This window comes from Ovis canadensis, chromosome 2, assembly GCF_042477335.2.
Source record: "Ovis canadensis isolate MfBH-ARS-UI-01 breed Bighorn chromosome 2, ARS-UI_OviCan_v2, whole genome shotgun sequence".
In the NCBI taxonomy this organism is placed as follows: Eukaryota; Metazoa; Chordata; class Mammalia; order Artiodactyla; family Bovidae; genus Ovis; species Ovis canadensis.
Window position 1 is genome coordinate 10,885,419 of NC_091246.1, and position 20,154 is coordinate 10,905,572.

Sequence of the window (20,154 nt, forward strand, 5' to 3'; positions counted from 1 at the left end):
GTTGGAATCCTTAGGCCAGACTGGCTCTACCTGCTAGCTTATTGAAGGGAAGCAATAAGTGAAACAATTAACTAAATGAGAGCAGAAACATCTGCTCTCCTGGTGGTCCTTAATCTGTAAGGTCTACGAGGGACTTTCCCTTCCTGGTGGTTTCCTTGGTAATTGATGAGTCAACCTGACATCAATTACCCCTATAAATGTAGCCACACCCCCGAGTAGTGAAGTTTGCTTCCACTACCTGCCTGCCTCATCTGGGTGTTGGTTCAGACCTATAAGATCCCCCTGTGCAATAAACTCGGAGAAGGCAATGACACCGCACCCCAGTACTCTTGCCTGGAAAATCCCATGGACGGAGGAGCCTGCTGCAGTCCATGGGGTCACTGAGAGTTGGACACAACTCAGTGACTTCACTTTCACTTTTCACTTTCATGCATTGGAGAAGGAAATGGCAACCCATTCCAGTGTTCTTACCTGGAGAATCCCAGGGACGGGGGAGCCTGGTGGCTTCCCATCTATGGGGTTGCACAGAGTCGGACACGACTGAAGCGACTTAGCAGCAGCAGCAGCAGTGCAATAAACTACCGATGTCTCCGTCACTGTCTGCAGGCTCTTTCTTTGGTCTTGAGGCTGGGCAACTACACGGCTTTCAGGCCTGCAGGGTGCAGACCAACATCCAACAAATTAAAAAGAACATGCTTTCAAAACATAGGGTCGACTTTAGAAAATTGACTTTATCTTCATCATTCACCTTTCCTTTCATCTGTATTAGTATCTTGTATTATTGACCAGGAAGTGCTAAATGGCTTTAGAAAAAACTTTGGAATTGTAACTCTTAACTAATCATCCACTGATTTATTCACAAATAATTACTGAATATCTACTGAATGTCAGAGATTGCTAGGTTCTGGAGAGTTAAAACAGGGTTTTTCCTCATGGAAATCTCTTGTGAGCAATATCATTATTGATATAACAATAACATAAATGTGGGCTTAATGACACACTAAATCATATGCGTCCAGAGCAATTTTTAAGTGGCAAGCAAGAATGTAAATGACTATTATGCATTTTTAACGAAATTTATACAATAAAAAATCTTTATAATCATTCGATGATTTAAAAGTTTGGTCATATACAAAGAGTAAGACAATATCTAAAATTAGAATAATAGTAGTGAGATTCCATGGGGTCACAAAGAGTCAGACACCACTGAGCGACTGAACCAACTGAACTAATGGGCATCCTTGTCTTCCTGATTTTAGAGAAAATGCTTTCAGTTTTTTGCCATTGAGGATAATGTTTGCTGTGGGTTTGTCATATATGGCCTTTATGATATTATGTTACCTCTATGCTTACTTTCTGGAGAGTTTTTATCATAAATGGGTGTTGAATTTTGTCAAAAGTTTTTTCTGCACCTTTTGAAATGATCATATGGTTTTTATCTTTCAATTTGTTAATATGGTGTATCACATTGATTGATTTGCATACAGTGAAGAATCCTTGTATCCTGAGATAAAGCCCACTGGGTAGTGATGTATGATCTTTTTAATGTGTTGTTGGATTCTGTCCACTAGAATTTTGTTGAGGATTTTTGCATCTATGTTATCAGTGATCCTGGCTTGTAATTTTCTAAATGAAATTAAAGAATCTGTTTAGAGTCCACCTTTAAAAATTGAGATAATTTATATATCATAAAATGTATCCTTTTAAAGTATATAATGCACATGTGGTATATTAAGCAATGGAACATTACTCATCCATTCAAAAAACAAAATAATGCCATTTACAGCAACATGAATGAACCCATGGATAATCATACCAAGTGAAGCAACACAGACAAGAGACAAATATCATATTGCTTACATGTGGAATCTAAAAAAGATACAAATGAACTTATATCCAAGACAGAAATAGACTCACAGATATAGAAAACAGACTTATGGTCCCAAGGGAAAATGCAAGGGGAAGGATAAATTAGGAGTTTGGGATTAACATATACACACTGCTGCTGCTGCTAAGTCGCTTCAGTCATGTCCAACTCTGTGTGACCCCAAAGACGGCAGCCCACCAGGCTCCCCCGTCCCTGGGACTCTCCAGGCAAGAACACTGGAGTGGGTTGCCATTTCCTTCTCCAATGCAGGAAAGTGAAAAGTGAAAGTGAAGTCACTCAGTCATGTCCGACTCCTAGCGACCCCATGGACTGCCGCCCACCAGGCTCCTCCGTCCATGGGATTTGCCAGGCAAGAGTACTGGAGTGGGTTGCCATATACACACTACTATATATAAAATAAATGACCAATAAGGACCTACTGTATAGCACAGGTAACCCCACTCAATATTGTGTAATAACTTATAAGGGAAAGGAATAAGAAAAAAATAGATGTGTATAACTGGCTCTCTGCTGTATACCTGAAACTAACACAATATATAAGTCAACCATACTTCAATAAAGGTTTACAGTGCAGGGGTTTTTAAATATTAACAAGGTTGTACAACCATCACCACCATATAATTCCAGAACACTTATCACCCCAGAAGAAATCTGCTACCCATTAACGGGCTTTCCATTTCCCTCCTTGCAGTCCCCGGGAACCACCAGTCTATTTTCTCTCCCTATGGATTTGCCTAATCTGCATATAAGTGTTATCATAGAATACAGGGCCTTTTGTGCCTGATCTTCACTTAAAATATTTTCAAGATTTATCCACGTTGTAGTGTGAATCAGCACTTCATTCCTTTTTACGATAAAGTATTCCATTGTAAGTATATAACACATTTTTTAATCTGGTCATCAGTTGATGGATATTTGGGTTGCTTCCACGTTTTGGCTATTATGAATGCTACTATGAACATTCATGTTCAAGTTTTTGTAGGGGCATATGTTTTCAGTATTCTTATATAAACATCTAGGACTAGAATTGCTGGATCTTATAGTAACTCTGTGTGTAAACTTTTGAGGAATTGCTGGAATGTTTTCCAAAGTGGACACACAACTTTACATTCGACCACCAAACTAGAGATCTCTTCAAGAAAATTAGAGATACCAAGGGAAGATTTCATGCAAAGATGGGCTCGATAATGGACAGAAATTCTATGGACCTAACAGAGGCAGAGATATTAAGAAGAGGTGGCAAGAATACACAGAAGAACTGTACAAAAAAGATCTTCACAATGAAGATAATCACGATGATGTGATCACTCACCTACAGTCAGACATCCTGGAATGTGAAGTCAAGTGGGCCTTAGGAAGCATCACTATGAACAAAGCTAGTGGAGGTGATGGAATTCCAGTTGAGCTCTTTCAAATCCTGGAATATGATACTGTGAAAGTGTTGCACTCAATATTCCAGCAAATTTGGAAAACTCAGCAGTGGCCACAGGACTGGAAAAGGTCAGTTTTCATTCCAATCCCAAAGAAAGGCAATGCCAAAGAATGCTCAGACTACCGCACAATTGCACTCATCTCACACGCTAGTAAAGTAATGCTCAAAATTCTCCAAGCCAGGCTTTAGCAATATGTGAACTGCCAACATCCACTGGATCATGGAAAAAGCAAGAGAGTTCCAGAAAAACATCTATTTCTGCTTTATTGACTATGCCAAAGCCTTTGACTGTGTGGATCACAATAAACTGTGGAAAATTCTGAGAGAGATGGGAATACCAGACCACCTGACCTGCCTCTTGGGAAATCTGTATGCAGGTCAGCAAGCAACTGTTAGAACTGGACATGGAACAACAGACTGGTTCCAAACAGGAAAAGGAGTACGTCAAGGCTGTATATTGTCACCCTGCTTATTTAACTTACATGCAGAGTGCATCATGAGAAACGCTGGACTGGAAGAAACACAAGCTGGAATCAAGATTGCCTGGAGAAATATCAATCACCTCAGATATGCAGATGACACCACCCTTATGGCAGAAAGTGAAGAGGAACTAAAAAGCCTCTTGATGAAAGTGAAAGAGCAGAGTGAAAAAGTTGGCTTAAAGCTCAACATTCAGAAAACGAAGATCATGGCATCTGGTCCCATCACTTCATGGGAAATAGATGGGGAAACAGTGTCAGACTTTATTTTTTGGGGGCTCCAAAATCACTGCAGATGGTGACTGCAGCCAGGAAATTAAAAGACGCTTACTCCTTGGAAGAAAAGTTATGACCAATCTAGATAGCATATTCAAAAGCAGAGACATTACTTTGCCAACAAAGGTCTGTCTAGTCAAGACTATGGTTTTTCCTGTGGTCATGTATGGATGTGAGAGTTGGACTGTGATGCTTTGGTACTGTGGTGTTGGAGAAGACTCTTGAGAGTCCCTTGGACTGCCAGGAGATCCAACCAGTCCATTCTGAAGGAGATCAGCCCTGGAATTTCTTTGGAAGGAATGATGCTAAAGCTGAAACTCCAGTACTTTGGCCACCTGATGCGAAGAGTTGACTCATTGGAAAAGACTCTGATGCTGGAAGGGATTGGGGGCAGGAGGAGAAGGGGACGACCGAGGATGAGATGGCTGGATGGCATCACAGACTCGATGGATGTGAGTCTGAGTGAACTCCGGGAGATGGTGATGGACAGGGAGGCCTGGTGTGCTGTGATTCATGGGGTTGCAAAGAGTCGAATATGACTGAGCAACTGAACTGAACCAAGTGAAGTGAAGTGGTAGCTGCACAGTCATGTCCGACTCTCTGCGGCCCCATGGACTGGAGCCTGCCAGGGTCCTTTGTCCATGGGATTCTCCAGGCAAGAATACTGGAGTGGGTTGCCATTTCCTTCTCCAGGATCTTCCCAACCCAGAGATTGAACTCGGGTCTCCCACATTGCAGGCAGATTCTTTACCACTGATCCACCAGGGAAGTATTGTATCTAGTTTTTTAAGTTACCTTCATACTGTTCTCCATAATAGTTGTACCAATTTACATTCCCACCAAAAGTGTAGTAGGGTTTCCTTTTCTGCACACCCTTACTAGCATTTATTGCTTGCAGATTTTTTGATGATGACCATTCTGGGCTGTGTGAGGTGATACCTCTTTGTAGGTTTCATGTGCATTTCTCTAATAATTAGTGATGCTGAGCATCCTTACATATGCTATTTTGGCCATCTGTATGTCTTCTTTGGGGAAAAGCGTATTTAGATCTTCCACCTATTTGTTGATTAGGTTGGTTTTGTTGTTGTTGTTGTTATTGAGCTGCATGAGTTTGTATATTTTGGAGATTAAATCCCTTGTAGGTCATTTCATTTCTCCGATTCTGTGGGTTGTTTTTTCATTTTGTTTATGGTTTCCTTTGCTGTACAAAAGCTTTTAAGTTTAATTAAGTTCCACTTGTTTACTTTTGTTATTATTTCCATCACTCTAGGAGGTAGATAAAAAATGATACTCCTGAGATTTATGTCAGAGTGTTTTGCCTATGTTTTCCTCTAAGAGTTTTATAGTATCCAACTTTACATGTATGTCTTTGATCCATTTTGAGTTTATTTTTGTGTATGGTGTTAGTGTTTTAATTTCATTCTTTTACATGTAACAGTCCAGTTTTCCCAGCATTGAAGAAAACTGTCTTTTCTCCATCATATATTTTTGCCCCCTTTGTCACAGATTAGGTAACCACAAGTGCATGGGTTTATCTCTGGACTTCTAGCCTTTTCCACTGATTCGCATTTCTGTTTTTGTGCCAGTACTATACTGTTTTAATAGCCATAGCTTTGTAGTATAGTCTGAAGTCAGAGAGCCTGATTCCTCCAGCTCCAGCTTAAGATGGCTTAGGCTAGTTGGGGTCTTTTTTGTTCCCATACAAATTGTAGAATACTTTGTTTTAGTTCTGTGAAAAATGCCATTGGCAATTTTATAGCATTGCATTGAATCTGTAGATTATTTGGGGTTGCATAATCATTTTCACGATATTGATTCTTCCAATCCAAGGACGTGGTATATCTCTTCTGTTTGTGCCATCTTTGATTTCTTTCATCAGCATTTTGCAGTTTTCTGAGTAGAGGTTTTTGCCTCCTTAGGTTTATTTCTAGGTATTTTATTCCTTTTGATGTGATGGCAAATGGGATTGTTTCCTTGATTTCTCTTTTAAATCTTTTGTTAGTGTATAGAAATAGAAGAGATTTCTGTATATTTTATATCCTGCAAAATTCCAAATTTATTGATGAGTTCTAGTAGTTTTCTGGTAGCATCTTAGGATTTTCTATGTATAGTATCACATCATCTGCAGACAGAGACAGTTTTACTTTTCCAATTTGGATTCTTTTTCTTCTCTGATTGCTATGGCTAAGACAAGGGAATCCCACAAGGCTATCAGCCGACTTCAGCAGAAACTTCAGGGCAGAAGGGAGTGGCATGATGTACTGATATATTTAAAGTGATAAAAGGGAACAAACCTACAACCAAGAATACTCTACCCAGCAAGGCTCCCAGTCAGATTTGACTGAGAAATCAAAAGATATACAAACAAGCAAAAGCTAAAAGAGTTTGGTACCACCAAACCAGCTTTACAGCACATGTCAAGGGAACTTGCCTAAGTGAAAAAGGAAAGGCCACAACTAGAAACAAGAAAATTATGAAATAGCTCAATAGTAAAGGCAAACATACATAAAAGGTAGGAAATCACCCACACACACAGTTAGCAGGGGATTAAAAGACAAAAGTACTAAATCAACTATATCCACAATAAGCAGTTAAGGGATACACAAAAATGGAGATGTGAAATAATATTAAGAACAGTAATCATAAGAGAAGAGTACAAATGCAGGGCTGTTAAAATGCATTTAAGATTAAGAAGTCAGAAACTTTATCATATATATAGATTGCTATATTAAAAACCTCATGATAACCACAAACCAAAAATATATAGTAAATATACACAGAGAAAGAAAAAAGGAACCCAAATATAACACTAAAGAAAGTCATCAAATCACAGGAGAAAACAACCACCAAAAAAAAAAAAGAAAAAAAAACACTATAAAAACAACCCCAAAACAATTAAAATGGCAATAAGAACATACATATCAATAATTACTCTAAATGTAAATGGACGAAAGGTTTCACCCAAAAGATAGCTTTTATACTGTTATCTCACCATCTAACAAAAGTCATTAAAAATCATGACAAAAATTTTTACCATAATCAATAATACATCTTGTATAACATTTTAAGTGGTTGGCCAAAAGGACACAATTTTGCATGCAGTAAGTATCAGTGCAAATGTTATTATTGTTCAGTTGCTAAGTCACATCCAACTCTTTGTGACCCCATGGACTGCAGCACACAGGCTCCTTGGTCCTGCACTATCTGAGTTTGAGCAAATTCATGTCCATTGAGTTAGTGATGCTATCTAACCATCTCATCCTCTGCCACTCCCTCCTCCTTTTGCCTTCAGTCTTTCTCAGCATCAGGGCCTTTTCCAATGAGTCAGCTGTTTGGATCAGGTGGCCAAAGTATTGGAGCTTCAGCATCAATACTTCCAGTGAGTATTCAGGGTTGATTTCCCTTAGGATTGACTGGTCTGATTGGACTACAAGGGACTCTCAAGAGTCTTCTCCAGCACCACAGTTTGAAAGCATCAATTCTTTGGCACTCAGCCTTCTTTATGGTCCAACTCTCACATCTGCACATGACTACTAGAAAAACCATAGCTTTAACTATATGGACCTTTGTTGGCAAAGCGATGTCTCTGGTTTTTAATACACTGTCTAGGTTTGTCATAGCTTTCCTTCCAAGGAGAAACCATCTTTTAATTCCATGGCTGCAGTCATCATCTGTAGTGATTTTGGAACCCCTCCCTCAATAAAGGGAAGTGATGTGGAATAAACTAACCCAGGTTTATTATGACTCCTCCTAAATCTTGAAAACTCCTCCTGAATCTTGATTTCTGAAAGGGGAAGCAGATGGTCTTTTCTCTTCAGCCCTACTGTGATTCTATAAGTTTGGCAACATCTACACGTGGGAAAATGCCCTTGATTGTTTCTTTCTTCCTCTGGACTAATTTCAGCCGTTTCCATAGTGTTTGTGTTTCCCTGATACTTGCAGTCTTTGAAATCAGAAAGTGACCATGTCCTAAGTTGATTTACCTCACTACAGAGGTGTTCCCAGGCCTATGCCCTTCATGTCTCTCTAAGATCTACTTTTTCTGTTTCACACACACAAGAAAATTTGACTCGTAAAAATGATAGTGCAAACCAAAAAAAAAAAAAAGCACGTCAGGATGACTCATGCATATATTTCAGTTTTAAAATAACAATAATGCTGCTTCCTCCTTTTTCCTTGCCTTCTTCCTGAATTATAAAAGATGGTTTTTGAGACAAAACTTCTTTAACTAGGAACAGACACTGCATTTTAATTTCTTGAATTTGGGAGGTAACATTTTGGAGATTTTTTTTCACTCAGAGGTGGCTGAGCATGTGTTGGGTAAGGGGCATAATTTAGAATCCCACTCCTAAATTAGGGAACTTCAAGTTTCTGTCAGCTCCTGAAATATAGGGATCTTTCCCCCTAGAGAATCAATATGGTGAAGTACCTGAGAGGAGAGAATGGTGGCATTAGCTTTTATTTTTCTAATTGGAGGATAATTGCTTTATAATATTATGTTGGTTTCTGCTATACAACAATGTGAATCAGTCATAATTTTATATATATATATATATATATATATATATATATATATATATATCCCCCCTCTCTCTTAGCCTCCTTTCCCGCTCCCATCCCACCCCTCTAGGTTGCCATAGAGTGCCAGGCTGGGCTCCCTGTGTTACACAGAAGCTTCCCGCTAGTTATTTATTTTAGCCACGATAGTGTATGTATGTCAATACTACTTTCTCAATTCATCCCATCCTCTCCTTCCCCTGCTGTGTCCACAAGTCCATTATCCATCTGTGTCTCCATCCCTTCCCTGCAAATAGGTTCATCAGTACTATTTTTTCTAGATTCCATATAAATGCATTAATATGATATTTGTTTCTCTCTTTCTGACTTGCTTTAAACAGGCTCTAGCTTCATCCACCTCACTGCCACTGACTCTAATCCGTTCCTTCCTGTGGCTGAGGAACATTCCATTGTGTGTAAGGACCACATTGTCTTCATCCATTCATCTGTCGACGGACATCCAGGTTGCTTCTGTCGACGGACATCCAGGTTGCTTCCAAGTCCTGGCTGTTGTAAATAGCGCTGCAGTCAACATTAGGGTACATGTGTCTTTCTGAATTGTGATTTTTCTCTGGGTATATGCCCAGTAGAGGGATTGCTGGGTCATATGGTAGTTTTATTCCTAGTTTTTAAAGGAATCTCCATACTGTTCTCCAAAATGGCTGTATCAATTTACATTCATTAGCTTTTGTCTGAGACAAGAAGCAAGACAGGTGTATGTGTGTGTGTATTTTAAGAGCTGCTATATCTTGACCTAGGAGAACCAACAAGGGCTGATTTCCTAAGATTAATGTGATCCCTAAAGCACCTTTGCCAATGAAGTTTCTTGGTTTATTAGGAGCCACCAGAAGGTGATGAGACAGGAAATATGGGCTGTCACCCCTGCCTCTACATCCAGCCCCACTGACTGCAAAGTTTTCAGTAAACCAGGGCTTGCAAGAATAGTAGGATCGTGAGCTCACCTTTGTCACCACTCAATAAAATCCACTGTGTGTCCAAAGTGTAGTGCTAATGAGGCTAAGCATCTCATCCCAAAGGTACCAGTGAGTCAAACTTAGCTCCATGGTCATATGCTGCTGCTGCTGCTGCTGCTGCTGCTAAGTCACTTCAGTCGTGTCTGACCCTGTGTGACCCCAGAGATGGCAGCCCACCAGGCTCCGCCATACCTGGGATTCTCCAGGCAAGAACACTGGAGTGGGTTGCCATTTCCTTCTCCAATGCATGAAAGTGAAAAGTGAAAGAAGTTGCTCAGTCGTGTCCGACTCTTTGCAACCGCATGGACTGCAGCCTACTAGGCTCCTCCATCCATGGGATTTTCCAGGCAAGAGTACTGGAGTAGGGTGCCATTCCCTTCTCCAGGGGATCTTCCCGACCCAGGGATCAAACCCAGGTCTCTCGCATTCCAGGCAGACGCTTTAACCTCTGAGCCACCAGGGAAGCCCTCAAATAGGATATATATATCTTGAAAAGAGAAATCTGATTTCATTCCCGAAGAAGAATGAAAATAAATAAAGATCAATTGGTAGTTGATTGTGTGGGTTAAACAAGAGATAATGATACTTTGAACTAGGGTGCTAATATCAAAAGGGAAAGAGCTCAATGGATCATGGAGATGTTTAAGAGATTAAGAAAAGATGATTTGGTGAAGAATTGCATAAATAAGGCAAGAGAGAAAGATATCAAGGATATTTCTATAACATATTATCTGGACGGATGGATGTTAGCACTGTTCACAATAACAGGGGATGCTGTAATGGGGCTGGGGGAAGGAAATGATGAGTATGGACTTGTATACATTAGAAAGATATCAAGCAGGGAGTTGATATGTGGGTCTGGAGTTCAGAAGGGTCTGGATTGGAGACAAAGCAATGAGTCATCTGTATATGAAAGTGGAAGTGTCAGTTGCTCAATCCTGTCTGTCTCTTTGCGACCCTGTGGACTGTAGCATGCCAGGCTTCTCTGTCCATGGGCTTCTCCAGGCACAAATACTGAAAAGGATTGCTGTGCCTTTCTTCAGGGGATCTTCCCAACCCAGGGATTGAACTTGGGTCTCCTGCATTGCAGGCAGATATATACAAATGGTACCTAAAGCTATATGTGTAGGTGAAATGACCCAATCAAAAAATGGGCCAAAGAACTAAACAGACATTTCTCCAAAGAAGACATACAGATGGCTAGCAAACATGTGAAAAGATGTTCAACATCACTCATTATCAGAGAAATGCAAATCAAAACCACAATGAGGTACCATCTCACACCAGTCAGAATAACTGCTATCAAAAAGTCTACAAACAATAAATGCTGGAGAGGGTGTGGAGAAAAGAAAACCCTCTTACACTGTTGGTGGGAATGCAAACTAGTACAGCCACTATGGAGAACAGTGTGGAGATTCCTTAAAAACCTGGAAATAGAACTGCCATATGACCCAGCAATCCAACTGCTGGGCATACACACCAAGGAAACCAGAATTGAAAGAAACACGTGTACCCCAATGTTCATCACAGCACTGTTTACAATAGCCAGGACATGGAAGCAACCTAGATGTCCACTAGCAGATGAATAGATAAGACAGCTGTAGTACATATACACAATGAAATATTACTCAGCTATTAAAAAAGAATGCATTTGAATCAGTTCTAATGAGGTGGATGAAACTGGAGCCTATTACACAGAGTAAAGTAAATCAGAAAGAATAACAGTATATTAATGCACATATTTGGAATTTAGAAAGATGGTAATGATGACCCTATATGTAAGACAGTATGAGAGACATAGATATAAAGAACAGACTTTTGGACTCTGTGGGAGAAGGTGAAGGTGGGATGATTTGAGAGAATTGCATTGAAACCTATATATTACCATATGTGAAACAGATGGCCAGTGCAAGTCTGAAGCATGAAACAGGGCACTCAAAGCCTGTGTACTGGGACAACCCAGAGGGATGGGATGGGGAGGGAGGTGGGAGGGCCGTTCGGGATAGGGGACCATGTACACCCGTGGCTGATTCATGTCAGTGTATGGCAAAATCCACCACAATGTCATAATTAGCCTCCAATTAAAATAACAAATTTAAAAAAAAAGCTATGTGTGTAGGTGAGATTGTTTAGAGAAGAGACTGAGATGAGAGCCTGTGGCTGCACCAATAAAGAATTTTACCTTTACATTCATTTTTACATTCTTTTCCATTATGGTTCATCGTAGGATACTACATATAGTTCTCTGTGTAAAAAGCAAGACCTTGTTGTTTAATCCAGTCTATATATAAAAGCTTGCATGTGCCAACCCCAACATCCCACTCCATCCCTCCTCCAACCTCCTCCACTTTGGCAATTGCCACTCTATTCTCAGTGATTCTTTCTATTTCATAGATTAGATTCATTTGTGTCATAGTTTAGATTCCACATATATGTGATATCCAGTGGTATATGTCTTTCTTGGACTGACTTCACTGATTATGAGAATCCCTAGGTCCATGCTGTAAATGGCATTATTTCATGTTTTTGTGGCTGAGTAATATTCCATTGCATATAGGTACTGCATCTTCTTTATCCATTCATCCATCAATGGATGTTTAGATTGTTTCCATGTCTTGGCTATTGTGAATAAAGTTATGGACATAGAGGTGCATGTATTTTTTAAAATTAGAGTTCTGTCTGGATATATGCGGATCATATCATAATTCTATATTTAGTTTCATACTATAGAAGCTAGTTTCTATATAGTTTCTGAGGAGTCTCTATACTGTTTTCTATAGTGGCTGCACCAACTTACAAGGAATTTTAACTTTTAAAGACTGGTTAGGGTTTGAATCTCCAAAGGTGAAAGAAAAGAGTGGTCACAGAGAAAGGAGATAAACCAGGAAGCGTGGTATAGGCAAAGCAAGAGCATAAACTCTCAAAGGTTTAAAAGAGAGGGCAAAACTCTCCACGGCTGCTCAGTAAAGTACGCTAAGGAAAGAAAATGTCCATTAGATTTAATGACATGTATCAATGACTTCAGAAAATCCATTTTGTGACAGAGCTGAAGATAGAAAATTGCAGAGTTGAAAAGTTTGAATGGACTGTCTAGAAGTAAAATGGAAAATAAAGTTTGAGGGGCATGGCAAAGTTCTGAACTTGTAATTTTGGAGGATGAAAGAGTGAGAGTTGACTGGAGGAATATCATAGGACAGCTGGGTAGCTTAGAGGGCTCATTTGAGATTGGAGCCAATAAATTTATAGTGCAAATCTGCCTTATTGTGAGACTTACAACAAGTCCTCAGCTACCTGAATGCCAGCAGATAACCAGGTTCATCCAGGGTTGACATGCAAAGATAGAAAAACCAGAGAGTTTGATATATGGAAAAGGGTATTGCTAAAATGATGTACCATAAAATCTAAGATGGGAAAGAAGGAAAAATCATACATTGATTTGGAATGATTTGGAAAGTCATACATTAATGTAGGAGTGAGCAGGTCCTGATAAAGGAAACCCTGAAGTAGAAATAGCTGAACAAGAAACACAGGAAAGGGGACTGTAGTCAGAATTTTGTTGTTCAGTTGCTCAGTCTTGACTGAATCTTTGCGACCCCATGAACGGCAGCACGCCAGGCTTCCCTGTCCTTCACTATCTCCCAGAGTGTGCTCAAAATCATGTCCATTGAGTCAGTGATGTCACCCAACCATCTCATCCTCTGTTGCCCTCTTCTCCTCCTGCCTTCAATCTTTCCCAGCATCAGGGTCTATTCCAGTGAGTCAACTGTTTGCATCAGGTGGCCAAAGCATTGGAGCTTCAGATTCAGCAGCAGTCCTTCCAATGAGTATTCAGGGTTGATATCCTTTAGGATTGACTGGTTTGATCTTCTTGCCATCTAAGGGACTCTCAAGAGTCTTTTCCAGCACCAGTTTGAAAGCATCAATTCTTTGGCACTCAGCCTTCTTTAGAGCTCAAACTCTCACATCCATACATGACTACTAGAAAAACCATAACTTTGACTATATGGACACTCTGCTTTTTAATACACTGTCTAGGTTTGTCAAAGCTTTCCTTCCAAGGAGCAAGTGTCTTAATTTTATGGCTGCAGGAACCATCCATGGTGATTTTGGAGCCAAGAAAATAAAGTCTAACACTGTTTCCATTTTATCTCCCATCTATTTGTCATGACGTGATGGGACCAGATGCCATGATCTTAGTTTTTGGGATATTGAGTTTTAAGTCAGCTTTTTCACTCTTCTCTTTCACCTTCATCAAGAGGCTCTTTAGTTCCTCTTTGCTTTCTGCCATTAGGGTGGTGTTATTTGCATGTCTAAGGTTATTGATATTTCCCCTGGCAATCTTGTTTCCAGCTTGTGCATCATCTAGCCTGGTATATGCATGATATACTCTGCACATAAGTTAAATAAGCAGAGTGACAATATACAGCCTTGACATATTCCTTTCCCAATTTTGAACCAGTCCATTGTTCCATGTCAAGTTCTGTTGCTTCTTGGCCTGCATACAGGTTTCTCAGGAGACTGATAAGGTGATCTGGTATTCCCACATCTTTGAGTATTTTTCACAGTTTTTTGTGATCCACACAGCCGAAGGCTTTGGTGTAGCCAATGAAGCAGAAATAGATGTTTTTCTGGAATTCCCTTGCTTTCTCTATGATCCAATGGATGTTGGCAATTTGATCTCTGGTTTCCTTTGCCTTTTCTAAATCCAGCTTGTACATCTGGAAGTTCTCAGTTCATGTACTGTTGAAGCCTCGCTTGAAGGATTTTGAATATTACTTTGCTAGCATGTGAAATGAGTCCAATTGTAGGGTAGTTTGAACATTCTTTGGCATTGTCCTTCTTTGGGACTGGAATGAAAACTGACCTTTTCTAGTCCTGTGGCCACTGCTGAGTTACCCAAATTTGCTGGCATATTGAGTGCAACACTTTCATAGCATCATCTTTTAGGATTTGAAATAGGTCAGCTGAAATTCCACCACCTCCACTAACTTTGTTTGTAGTGATGCTTTCTAAGGCCCACTTGACTTCACACTCCAGGATGTCTGGCTCGAGGTGGATGGTCACACCATTGTGGTTATCTGGGTCCTTAAGACCTTTTTTGTACAGTTCTTCTATGTATTCCTGCCACCTCTTCTTAATATCTTCTGCTTCTATTAGGTCCATACTGTTTCTGTCCATTATTGTGCCCATTTTTCCATGAACTATTCCCTTGGTATCTCTAATTTTCTTGAAGAGACCACTAGTCTTTCCTTTTTTTTTATTTTTATTTTTTAATTTTTTATTTATTTATTTTTTTAAGTTTTTTTAGTTTTTTATTTTTTAAATTTTAAAATCTTTAATTCTTACATGCGTTCCCAAACATGAACATTCTATTGTTTTTCTCAGTTTCTTTGCATTGTTCACTTAAAAAGTCTTTCTTATCTCTCCTTGCTATTCTTTGGAAATCTTTATTTAGATGGGTTTAGCATATTAAAAAGCAGAGACATTACTTTGCCAACAAAGGTCCATCTAGTCAAGGCTATGGTTTTTCCAGTGGTCATGTATGGCTGTGAGAGTTGGACACTGAAGAAAGCTGAGTGCCGAAGAATTGATGCTTTTGAACTGTGGTGTTGGAGAAGACTCTTGAGAGTCCCTTGGACAGCAAGGAGATCCAACCAGTCCATTCTGAAGGAGATCAGTCCTGGGTGCTCTTTGGAAGGAATGATGCTAAAGCTGAAACTACAGTATTTTGGCCACCTCATGCAAAGAGTTGACTCATTGGAAAAGACTCTGATGAGGATGAGGTGGCTGGATGGCATCACTGACTTGATGGATGTGAGTTTGAGTGAACTCTGGGAGTTGCTGATGGACAGGGAGGCCTGGCATGCTGTGATTAATGGGGTCGCAAAGAGTCAGACACGACTGAGTGACTGAACTGAGCTGATCTTTCCTTTTCTCCTTTTCCTTTCACTTCTCTTGTTTTCTCAGCTATTTGTAAGGCCTTCTCAGACAACCATTTTTGTCTTCTTGAATTTCTTTTTCTTGGGATGGTTTTGGTCACCACCTCCTGTATAATGATATCAACCTCCATCCATAGTTCTTCAGGCACTCTGTCTACGAGATCTAATCCCTTGAATCTATTTGTCATTTCCACTGTATAATCATAAGGGATTTGATTTAGGTCATACCTGATTTGCCTAGTGGTTTTCCCTACTTTCTTCAATTTAAGTCTGAATTTTGCAATAAGGAGCTTATGATCTGAGTCACAGTCAGCTCCCAGTTTTATTTTTGCTGACGGTATAGAATTCCATCTTTGGCTGCAAAGAATATAATCAGTTTGGTTTCGCTATTGACCATCTGGTGATGTCCATGTGTAGAGTCATCTCTTGTGTTGTTGGAAGAGGGTGTTTTCTATGACTAATGTGTACTCTTGGCCAAACTCTGTTAGCCTTTACTCTATTTCATTTTGTACTCCAAGGCCAAACTTGCCTGTTATCCAGGCTAGATACTCCAGGTATCTCTTGACAGTCCCCTATGATGAAAAGGACATTTTTTTTTTTTTGTCTTGTAGAAGGTCTTATAGGTCTTCATAGAACCATTCAACTTCAGCTTCTTCAGCATTAGTGGTTGGGGCATAGACTTGGATTAGTATGATTTTGAATGGCTTGCCTTGGAAAGGAACCAAGATCATCCTGTCATTTTTGAGATTGTAGCCAGGTACTGCATTTCAGACTCTTTGTTGACTATGAGGGCTACTCCATTTCTTCTAAGGGGCTCTTGCCCACAGTAGTAGATATAATGGTCATCTGAATTAAATTCACCCACTCCTGTCCATTTTAGTTTCAAATATTGATGTTCACTCTTGCCACCTCTTTGTTTGACCACTTCCAATTTACCTTGATTCATGGACCTAACATTTCAGGTTCCTATGCAATATTTTTCTTTATAGCATTGGACTTTACTTTCACCAGCAGACACATCCACAACTGGGTGTCCTTTCTGCTTCTGCTCAGCCTTTTCATTCCTTCTGGAGCTATTTCTCCACTTCTTCTCCAGTAGCATACTGGACACCTACCGGCCTGGCAGAGGGTTTATCTTTCAGTGTCATATCTTTTTGCCTTTTCATACTCTTCATGGCATTCTCAAGGCAAGAATGGTGAGTGGTTTGCCATTACCTTTTCCATGACTTTAGAGGTAGTACAGGTACAGTTGATGATCAGACTCAGGATCCAAGGGAGTTTGTGGCTGAAGAAGGGTAGACGTCACAAGAGATGAGAGGTCGTGTGCTTGGCCCCATCAAATCTTTTTCATTTGTAGCTGGTGGAAAACCTAAATCAAACTGGGATTGGGAAAAAAGAAGACAGAAAATTTTATTATCAAAAAATGAAGAGGTAGTTTACGTTAGGCACAGCTCATAGGATGCCATCAGGGTCTAACTGTCCATCTTTCAGCTCTGATGTACTTGATAAGGGGTTCAATCTTAGGCAAGCTCTGCCTTAGTGAGAGCAAAACAGCTGCCAGCAACTCCAAGCTTTCATCCTTACCAGTCTAAGATGAGCAGAGAGTCTCTTCCCTAACTAGTGTCCTGCGCCAATTCTTATTGGTCCAAATTTGGGTCACAGTTCCATCTATGAGCCAGTCACTGTGATCACAAGCACTCAGTGCTGTGACTGGCTAGAACTGAGTCTCATCTACCCTTGGAATGGTTCATCAGAGGGAAAATACGGTACAATATCAGAAGAATCAGTGTGTCCTGGCTAGTAAAAACAGATGTCTTACTTCTACAGTATCGAGCAGGCTGTTCATCAGACCATTTAGTTTGGGAGATGAACTTGGGGTGGAGAGGAACCTCATTAAGCCAGAATCTTTGACAGAGGAGTTGTGGGCTGGCATCAGTGACTTCATGTGTAAAATAGAATTTGGAGTGTTAGTACAGTGCCTGTTGGCAACTCTTCATACTGAAAGATCCTTGAGGGCAAACAGTTTGCCTCCCTGGTACCAAATAGTGGTCCAGATCCTCCAAAATTGCTGTAAATGATGGATGGATGATGAATTAATTAATTAGTTAGTCACTGAGTTTGAAAATACCGTAGATAGAAACAGGCTCACAGTACTTGACAAAGTGTTCAACAAATACATGCCTTTTCAAAATGTATCTCTTCTATTCAATTATATCAGAAGTGGAACATTGTGAAAATAGGATAGACTTTGAAGTTAAATCAAGATTTGAATTCTAGCTCTGTGTGGCTGCAAATGACTCACTACCCTAGGTCTCAGTTTTCTCATCTGTAAAATTGGGCAGAGCCACCAATTGCTTAGAGTGTCACGTAGAGGGGGAATGGCCAATGAAATAATTTCCCAAGGGGATCCATGGAGTGCAATCATTATTTTGATAACCTAATATAGTCAAGGCCTAGCTCTCAGCCTGACAGAGTAAAAAACTTCATTTCATCAGCACGTAAGAGGGAAGTCATTTCCCAAAAAGAGGCCCACATTGACTAAATGAGAAAGGCAGAGAATTCAGAATACCAGTGTATTAACTTACTATGAGAAATTATTTATTCATATAACTAGCATATCTTCTCCCTCTGTGCAGCTATATAAGATTGTTTGTGCTCAGGCACAGGTACTTGGGTACTTGCAGAGATGGCCCAGCCATTGGGAAACCCTAGAAAGAAAGTTCTTGGATGGTCATTGACAAGATTTATCTCTGTATCTTAGGATGAGTTTGTGCCTCTTTGTTCATTATATAGTTAAGTCTTGAAAGGCATATTCTTTCTTTCACTTGCATTGTCTTGGGGAAAGGCTCTTCTCAGCCCCCAAAACATCAGCAATAAAGAACACCTTTCCCATCAATGCAGGCTGCATCAGCCACCAGGGCTCCTTGACCGTCAATGTCAGATGGCTTAACTCCCGCAGTCCACAGCCTGTGACAAGCCCATTCCAGATTACAGCCAATCCTTGGGAGACTGGTGTTCCTATGGTCTCTTTCTGCTCATGTGATTTCTGCCCAGAGTTATGTTAATCCAGACTTGAATTACAGCTCCTTCACCAGTTTCTACCAAAGTAAAAACTCCTACTCATACAATATGCTCACGAGTAGACTTTTCTGTAGAACCAAGGAGGCACGGATGAGGTCTCAGGAAACATTTATATACACAGGAGAGACTGTAAGCTCTTTAAAGCCCTGTTAGACCTTCCTATTCTTTTAAAGTTCCTCTGACCTCTCTGACAGGGGAGTTCCTGTTCTCAACAGACCAGACTCTCACTTCCCCACACCTCCTGTCCACCTCCCCTCCTCCCCACCCCCTCTACACTCTCCCCACCACTCCCCCTCCCTCCAAAGCAGCAAGCAGTTGCTGTCCTGACTCAGGCACAGAGGCTCCACCCACTCTCTGGTGCCTCCTCCACAGCTGAAACCCAGGCCTGGGGATTTCACCTTCTGAACAACCCAAGGCATTATCCAAACAAAGACTGACTGTTCCTTTCTTTGGGGGCCGTCTGTGGAGAAAACAGATGTCCTGTTCGGTTGAGAAGTGCCTGGGATACACATTCAATCAATACATTTCATCCACCCCTCTGAGTCCTCTCCATTTGTTCATACATTGTTGATCAAGAAAGGTTTCATTATGACTTAAGTGTTCCTGCCCCTCTCCGCATTCCTGCGCAGGTTGGAAGGATGCCCTCAGATAACATTCCCTGACACCATATTTCCCCTATACCTTCCTAGCTGTGTGATCTTGTGTGAATAACTTCACCTCTCTGGCCCGTTTCTCCTCTGACAAAATGAGGTGATAAACTAGTTTATAGACTTTTGGCGTGGGGGGTGGGGGATGAAATTTATCCCTGTAGATTGCTTTGGGCGTGCTCAGTCACTTTAGTCTGATTCTGCGACCCCATGGACTGTAGCTGGCCAGGCTCCTCTGTCCATGGGATTTCCCAGGCAAGTGTACTGGGGTGGGTTGCTATTTCCTACTCCAACCCAGGGATCGAACCCACATCTCTCGTCTCCTGCATTGGCAGATAGGTTCTTTGCCGCTGAGCCATGGGGAAGCCCCTGTAAATTGCTTAGTACATAATACAGGCTCAGTAAATGTTGCTGCTCCTTTTTATAAGTCCCTTTCTTCTCAAATAGTGTGACTTTATCAATGTAAAAAAATGAGTATTTAACCTTCGCAGTTGAATAATGCAAGCCTTGTGCTAGAGACTAAAGTGTCAGGGTCAGGCCTCAACTTGACTTAAGGGCTATACCTGCTGGTAGCCTAGATTACACAGGACAGCCAGGCATTCACTTAGCTATAGCCTGCTTCAGAGATGGAGAGAGGAGTGGGACATGATGAAAGATACAGTGCTAACCTCAGTAGCCTAAACTGGGAGAGGCGCCAATTGCCCTGATAATAGTTCATTTCTGGGTCAGAGAATTCAGGTCCCAGGGCTGGCTAGCACCATGATGACACAGTTCCCACTAAATGTGTCCTGGACTGGGCATGAATCTCTCAGAGGCCCCTCAAATTTCCCTGGTTTCACAAAGTATGGGAAGAAGTGAGACCTCATGGACCCTCCCAGACC

The 20,154-nt window shown here is 40.7% G+C and overlaps 1 protein-coding gene across 2 annotated transcripts in view; it reads right to left on the reverse strand.

Moving 5' to 3' along the window:
• Window positions 1-15,848: 15,848 nt before the first annotated feature.
• Window positions 15,849-20,154, reverse strand: part of SNX30 (sorting nexin family member 30) — a 132,691-nt gene continuing 128,385 nt past the window's right edge. For both annotated transcript variants that reach the window (XR_011254203.1, XR_011254204.1), the window contains exon 12: window positions 15,849-16,924. The gene's annotated coding sequence lies outside the window, so the exon portion shown is untranslated. The remainder of the gene's footprint in view (window positions 16,925-20,154) is intronic.